Below are 6,479 nucleotides of genomic sequence, written 5' to 3'. Positions count from 1 at the left end.
AAAAAAAAAAAAAAAAAAAAGAAGCAGTGAGCGGCCCGTCAAAAAAATACACACTCATTCCCACCCCCATCCTGATAGCTCCCCCACGCGCAACAAGAAAGATGACTGAGTGGAGAAAAGACTGACAACCGCCTCCTGCTTTTCTAAACAGAAAGACAAGGGCCACTGAAATTAATTCAGTCGTTTAAAAGAAATACTAAGCCAACTTGTTATTTTAGAATGAGAACTTTGAAATATAACAGTAGTATCACCCAAACTGAACTCTTAGAGAAGTGCCTGCATTTTGAAACGATTTTTCCATCACTTCCTGCGGCAATAAACATTTTCAGGTTTCAATCTACTTCTCAGCAGGAACTACACATGGTTTAATGAAACGAATATTATTATGCTCTCCCTGCTGAGAAAATCTCAGTGCCATTCTGAAAGGATCTGAAGCTAAGGTAATGAAGGCCTAGAAAGAACTTTAAAGTTTTCAAATCCTTTAAAGAACAAAAATCATGTTTAATTTAATGACAATCTCCCCAATACATTCTTCTTTCTACTGTACCTACCATCGCCACTTTTTTTTCTTTGAGTTGGAATCTCATTCCATTGCCCAGGCTGGAGAGCAGCAGCACACTCGCGGCCACTGCAGCCTCAACATGCTGGGCTCCAGCCATCCTTCCACATCAGCCTTCCAAGTAGCTGGAACTACAGGCATGCACTACCACACCTGGCTAATTTTTGATGTATTGTAGAGACGAGGTCTCGCCACATTTTTTACAGGCAATTTTAAAGAAAACACCGTATGTAACCCTGGAAGGGAAGCTAAGGTAAACGAACGGATCACAATCCAATGTATCATGCTAGCTTGGCAATTACATATAGCAATTCAGGATCGTCTTAGTCTGTTCAAGCTGCTATAACAAAAATTCCACCCACAGGGTGGCTCATCAATAGCAGCAAGGTGTTTCTTACCATTCTAGAGGCCGGAAAGTCCAAGGTCAAGGTGCCCTCACCTGGCATGAGGGGTAAGTGAGCTTCCTCAGGTGCCCCATGGCCTTACCGTCCCCTACAGGCCCCACCTCTCAACACTATGGCACTGGGGATTCACTTTCAACGTGTGAGCGGTTGGGGGATACAGATATTCAGGCCACAGCAAGAATCTTCCCAAGTGAGACACAGGAGATAACTTCAAACACCCGATATTTGTATTTAATAAGTACGCATTTATTTTAAGGACCACTAGAAAAACCGAAGTGGCCCACCAAATCGGTGAGATCACATCTGACTGCTGAGGATAAGAGTACGGTAGACAGAGGAATCCACACAGTCTTCCTGCCCTGCAGGCCCTCTTCTCAGGCACACTCATGCTTTGAGTCCTACATAACTGAGCCTCGTAACAACTTTAAAAAATAGGCTGGGCGGGGTGGTGGCTCAAGCCTGTCAGTCCAGCACTTTGGGAGGCCGAGGTGAGGGGACTGCCTGAGCCCATGGGATCGAGAACAGCCTGGGCAACTCAGTGAGACTTCATCTCTACAATAAGCAATAATAATAAAAAATTAACCGGATATGGAAGTGCACACCTGTAGTTCCGGCTACTAGGAAGGCAGAGGCAGAAGGATCGCCGGAGCCCAACAGGTCAACGCTGGGGTGGCCGTGAGCGTGCCACCATGCTCCAGCCTGAGCGACAGAATGAGCCTTCAACTCAAAAAAAAAAAAAAAAAAACCAGTTTTAAGATATAATTCACGTCCTATAAACTTCAACCTCTGTGTATAATTCAGTGGTTCTGCATAAATTCACAAGGTTCTATGAACATCACCACTAACAAATTCCAGAATATTTCTATCACCCTAAAAAGAAACCCAACAACCATAAGCATTCCTTCCCACCTGCCCTCCCCCCAGCCCTTGTAACTGTTAATCTACTGTCTCTGTGGACTTGCCTATTCTGGACACCTCATAGAAGTGAAGTCCTACAGTATGTGACGTTTTGTGTCTTGCTGCTTTCACTTGGCATAATGTTTTCAAGGTTCAGCCACGCTGTGACATGTGTCAGGATTTCATTCATTTTTATAGAAGAATAATATTCAATTATATGGATATACCACCTATTATTTATCCATCAGTTGATGGACATTTGGGTTTCTTTCTACGTTTTACTTATCACAAATATGTAACGCTGCTATGAACATTTATTTATGTATAAGTGTCTGTGTGGACATATGCTTTCAATTCTTCTGGGTATATACCTAGGTGGGGTACAGTACATACCTAGTATGCTAGGATGTGTGGTAACTCTATGTTTAACCTTTTGAGACTACCAAACAGTTTTCCAAACTGGCTGCACCATTTTACAAACCCACCAACAATGTATAAGGGTTCCAATTTCTCCACATCCTCGCCAACACTTTATTGTCCACTTTTTATTACAGCCTTCCTGGTGGGTGTGAAATGGTATCTTGTTGGGTTTTTTATTTGCATTTCTCCGATGACTAGTGAGGGTGACCTAATTCTTTGAAAATCTGCATGGTACAAATACTCTCTCTCTCTCTGGTATAAATCACATGGACTCCACTTCTTTGGGCATTACAACATACTCTTTCAGCCAGCTAACACTCTGCAGTGGGCATGGTTTATCACGGGCTTCTTCCACCCTTTCCAGCTCCTGGCTGGATGACCTGCCCAAAGGCACGCCGTCTGTCTAATAAACCTCATCTCCGCTCTTCCTCCTCCGAAGTCCACAATCTCTGCTTCTCTGAGGCCTGGTCTTCATGATATCTCTGTTCCCTCCCTGACAACAGGTAGGAGCAAGAATATAACGGACACACGCAGAGGAGCTTAGATTTGCTGTGGTAAACAGCAAACAGAAAGCGAGTACTTGTGCAGGACACATTTATTGACAGTACCATGTCACTACGCAAAACAAACTGAAACAGAAGAGCACGAAAGTCAGGAAACTCTGAAAAATAAGGCCTGCGTTGATTCTTACCTGGGGGGGGGGGTGGAAATGAAAAGGAAAATCTAAAAGACATTTCAAAGAAAGAAATGAAGATACTTAAAAGACAGAAGAGAGAGGAGAGGAAAAATTAATTCCAAAGCTCCACGCTAAGAGATTGGACTTAAGATAGGCTCTAATGCTAGAGCTGAGAAAGGAAACTAGACTTCTTGGTTTGTCTCCGTGTGGTTTGGTATGTGGGGGATGTCTGACGGAGATGATCAATTTGACTTTGGACACGTGGCACTGAGGTGACAGCAGGCATCCAGGTGCAGATGAGAGTCCTAAACAGTGAAATGGACGGAAGCTTCCTGAGATAAACCGAAAGCTCTACCACCCCATGGCAACATTTTATGCTCACCAGAATATATTTCTGGTCATGACATCACTCAGCATTAAGCATCAAACTAACTGGCTACTAAATTGTCATTCTAGGGCAACCCCCTCAGGTCCCCTCCCACTGTGGGAGCTTTTCTGTCCTCTTAATAAATCCCGCTTTCTAAAAAAAATAAAATTATCATTCTAACACGCAGCTAGTTTACCAGCTCCGTCACTAAACCTCCAAATGACTCCAAAGACCAAAAGTCACTCATATACTCTACTAAGAATGTTCTTCATTTCCAAAGTGACTTGGATTTGGGCACTCAGAACGTACCCATCATTTACACTGTGACTGAAAGGACGCAGTCAAGAGGTTAAAGAGAAGAGCTCAACTATCATGAACACCAAGTATCAGAAACGCTAGATCACTGACCTCCCTAGCTCTCCCTCCCCTCCCCAGGGGGCTGCATCTCTTATCAGCCTGGTCTGATGGGCACCTACCAAGATGCTAAAGACGGGGGCTTCTTCCTTCCTGAAAAAAACACGACTATGTCACCATCTGCCCCTTCCTGAAGGAAACTAAGAAGATAGAAAGAAGAGCTTAATCACACTGAGGAATTCATTCCACAATATGTTAAAAATCACTGTGGCGCCGGGCTCGGTGGCTCAGCCTGTGATCCCACGCTTTGGGAGGCTGAGGTGAGTGGATTGCCTGAGCCCGCGAGTTTGAGACCCGCCTGGGCAACTTGGCGAGACCTCATCTCTACAATAAATCAAAAGTTAGCCAGGTGTGGTAGCGCGCCTGTAGTTCCAGCTACTTGGAAGGCTGAGGCGGAAGGATCGCCGGAGCCCAGCTGGTCGAGGCTGTGGTGGCCGGGAGCGGCCACTGCACTCCAGTCTGGGTGACAGGGTGAGACTTCAACTCAAAAAAAAAAAAAAAAAATCAATGCAGCATAACTTGAAACCAGTAAAGGCTGCTGTGCAAATGTGTGCATACCTGCCATTACCATCACATTAAAGATCCAGAACCTTGGAAGTCATCTCCAAGAGCCTTGAAATGAGGGTCCTCTTTGTACTGTCCCAAAAGGTAAAAGACTGGCGAGCGTCTGGACACCCAAAGTACATACAATTATGTGGCATAAGTTCTAAATTTCTGCCATGCTTATAACAAAAGTGTTCCTTATGAAGCATGTATCTAAGAATTCCTTTGTTTAGTTGGAGAATGGGACCAAGGAAAAGTGTCTCTGCTAATCTATACCTGTGTTTAAAATGGCAAAAGAGAGTTTTTCTTAACAGAGCATGTTATTACATTGGTTATGTTGGTTATGTTACTAACTCTTTATTTTTTTACTCTCCTAAAAGTTAGCGGTAGCTGGTCCAATGGTAGCGGGTTATCAGAACTTACTAATATGCGTGTCACTAAAGTTGGTACACAACCCCCATTCCTAAATTTGACTGGCTTTAAAAAAAGTTTGTGGCTAAACTTTTTCCCTATTTCCAAAAGGTGTACATTGTGGCAGACTGTACTTTCTGAAGCTGTGCACAGTATTTGCTATTCCACATGCTCTTCTGCAAAGTGACCTCACCACACCCTCATCTAGAGTCCAATTCTCCTCTTGAAGCCAAGTTGGCCTTAATGGTTCATCTGCAACCAACAGAACACAGCAAAAATGACAGTGACTGACTTATGAGCCTAGGTCAGTTGGAGCCTTGCAGCTGCTTTCTCAGCTTCTAGAATACTCGGTCCTCGGATGCCGCCATGCTGTGAAAAGCTGGAGCTACATGGAGAACAGGTCAGGTCCCCTGGCCAACTGGCCAGCTGAGCCCAGCTTTCAAGCTGTCCCAGTCCAGGAACCAAGTGAGCAAAGAGGCCATTCTACAAGGGGACTCTCCAAGCCCAGTTGTGTCAACTCCCCACAGATCCAGTCACATCCAGTCCTGTGAGTCTCCATTCTGAGGCCCAGACAAAGCACCCCTGTCTCTTCTCCAAATTCCTGACCTGGGACTTTGTGAGCATAACAAAAATGGCTGTTTTACACAGAGTCTTGGGTGGTGTGAGAGGCAGCAACAACAACCATGCAGCAACAGACAACTGGAATGTGTGTCAGGTAACACGACCATCTCCTCACGCTAATGATCACATTCTACATTTTTCTTCCTTCTTAATTCGCGGAAACGTTCATTTCCAATTAATTTCTTGCCAGTAATAAACATCCACCGTTTATTTGGACAGTTCGACCTCAGAGGCTGGCTAGCTGCGGTGGCTCATGCCTGCAATCCCAGCACTTTGGGAGGCTACAGGGGGAGGGCTGCTGGAGGCCAGGAGTTTAGGACCAGCGCACCAGCCTGGGGAACATCGAGGGATCTCTGCTCTACAAAAAAGATTTAAAAATTAGCTGGGCGTGGTGGTGCACACCTGGAGTCCTGGCTACTTGGGAGGCTGAGGTGGAAAAGATCACCTGAGCCCACGAGGTCAAGGCTGCAGTGAGCCATGACCGTGCGACGGCACTCCAGCCTCAGTGAAAAGAAAAAAGGAAAAAGGGGGGAAAAAAGCACTTCCTGGGGTTTGATTTCCAACTTGTGCTAAAAGCTTCTTTCTCAACATACTCTCTACTGACTGGAGTCATTTCAGGTTTTCACCCTTTCTTCCAATCTGTGTCTGAATTGGGTCATGACTGAAGATACAATTACTTGAAGCAAAATGCTGTGTGCTCAGCTATGACGATGATAAGTAAATATTCTGTCAGGCATAAGAATTGTTCAGCACTTACCATAAACAAAGCACGGCGCCAGCACTTCAGAGGTTTATCGTTATAAACAGCCTACTAATGCAAGCTGGCCTTATTAAATGTTATACATCTACTCTCATCCCCGAGTATTCCCCTGCCAGACAAGCACATGTTAATGTTTTCAACACAAAAGTTATTGACGTTTGAAATGTAGTTTGAACACAAACTTCAAACCACCGCATTTTTATGAATGTGGCCTATCTCAAAACGTGCTACGAGATCCATAGGTGCAAGCCGGTCACTCACCACCGTGGCGCAAAAGACGCAGTTCTTCCTTTCTTGACAGAACTCGGTCTCCTCCGCGGCGCTTCGTGACTGCTGGGCGGAGGGCAGCGGTCGCCTTCCAGAGGGAGTCCGGCCGCGCGGGCGGGGGCGGGCCGCCACCCCGGGTG

The 6,479-nt window shown here is 45.3% G+C and overlaps 1 protein-coding gene across 2 annotated transcripts in view; it reads right to left on the bottom strand.

Moving 5' to 3' along the window:
- FAM184A (family with sequence similarity 184 member A) overlaps positions 1–6,384 on the bottom strand; it is a 75,440-nt gene extending 69,056 nt beyond the window's left edge. The window contains exon 1 of one of the 2 annotated variants that reach the window (XM_008048769.2): positions 6,334–6,384. The gene's annotated coding sequence lies outside the window, so the exon portion shown is untranslated. The remainder of the gene's footprint in view (positions 1–6,333) is intronic. The other variant, XM_008048770.2, reaches the window with a different exon arrangement.
- Between the last annotated feature and the right edge of the window lie 95 nt (positions 6,385–6,479).

This window comes from Carlito syrichta, unplaced genomic scaffold (genome assembly GCF_000164805.1).
Source record: "Carlito syrichta isolate Samal-C Ts95f unplaced genomic scaffold, Tarsius_syrichta-2.0.1 Scaffold126623, whole genome shotgun sequence".
Classification (NCBI taxonomy): domain Eukaryota; kingdom Metazoa; phylum Chordata; class Mammalia; order Primates; family Tarsiidae; genus Carlito; species Carlito syrichta.
The sequence above is the reverse complement of the archived record's forward strand: the minus strand, read 5'-3'. Positions and strand labels throughout refer to the sequence as shown.